General features: G+C 58.7%; 1 long non-coding RNA gene across 1 annotated transcript in view; it reads left to right on the top strand.

The window, feature by feature from the left end:
* The window catches only part of LOC103922480, a 1,629-nt gene extending 1,289 nt beyond the window's left edge, over nucleotides 1-340 (top strand). Inside the window, exon 3 of the long non-coding RNA XR_663883.1 lies at nucleotides 279-340. This is a non-coding gene — a long non-coding RNA (uncharacterized LOC103922480). The remainder of the gene's footprint in view (nucleotides 1-278) is intronic.
* Nucleotides 341-884: the final 544 nt, after the last annotated feature.

Below are 884 nucleotides of genomic sequence, written 5' to 3'. Positions count from 1 at the left end.
AAAACTGCTAATTGGCCCCTACATCGAATATGTCCGTTACCGCCCCTGGGCATGATGGCCGGGCAAGCAGGACCTTTGCACCATGAGAAATGGCGGGGCGATGGAGGGGGTGCCTGCGCTCTTGTGCCCAGGCTCCCAGGGCACCCCACTCCCGTGCCGGGGTTTTAAGAAACAGAGGGCAATACTTCTACCTGGCATTTTGAAATAATTTATTTCTTATACCTTTCTCTTTCTCCCGGGTGTGTTTTTGCTCTGGCCACGTCACTCCGTGGAGTCAGCTATTGCCATTACACCCAGTGCCTTTGGAAACGGCAAAACAGTAAAGCGCTGGCTGGGAAGGGCTTTTCACTGCGTGTGCCTCGTTAAAAACTGCAAAACCGGGGAAGGCTGGGTAACGCCACACAGCTGAGGGAAAGCAGAGGAGTTTGGGACTAGTTTGCAAGAAGCAACGCTGAGGAATGCCCGAAAATAACAAGGTAGATCCCCAATCTCCTCCCATGCGTGCTGCTGCCCTCAGGCAAACGGGACCTGGATAGGGTCTGCCCCATGCTGGTTGCTCCTGGCCTCCCCGTACCCGACTCGTTACGTCCACACGGAGCCGCAATCCTGCCTGGGTCTCAGGCTGCCAACAGTCCTGTGGCATGGCCGGGTTAAGGCAGAACTGGTTAAGGCAGGTCTGGTTAAGGCAGGTAGGTGTCTGCCGCGGGACGCCGGATCTTCGGCTGGCTCAGGGCTGCCCCGCGCCCGTGTGCGTCCGTCCACCTCTGCGCCGGGCTGCGGCCGGGGAAGCCCCCTCTGCGGGGGCGAAAATGCCGACTGGGGAAGAGCCGGGTCAGCCGTCTGCAGCCTTGGGCTTGTCCCCAGAGGTCCGTTTTATCTACTCT

The sequence above is a fragment of the Pygoscelis adeliae genome, unplaced genomic scaffold, assembly GCF_000699105.1.
Source record: "Pygoscelis adeliae isolate BGI_AS28 unplaced genomic scaffold, ASM69910v1 Scaffold278, whole genome shotgun sequence".
Taxonomy (NCBI): domain Eukaryota; kingdom Metazoa; phylum Chordata; class Aves; order Sphenisciformes; family Spheniscidae; genus Pygoscelis; species Pygoscelis adeliae.
Note: the sequence above shows the minus strand (reverse complement) of the source record. Positions and strands in the feature narration are given on the sequence as shown.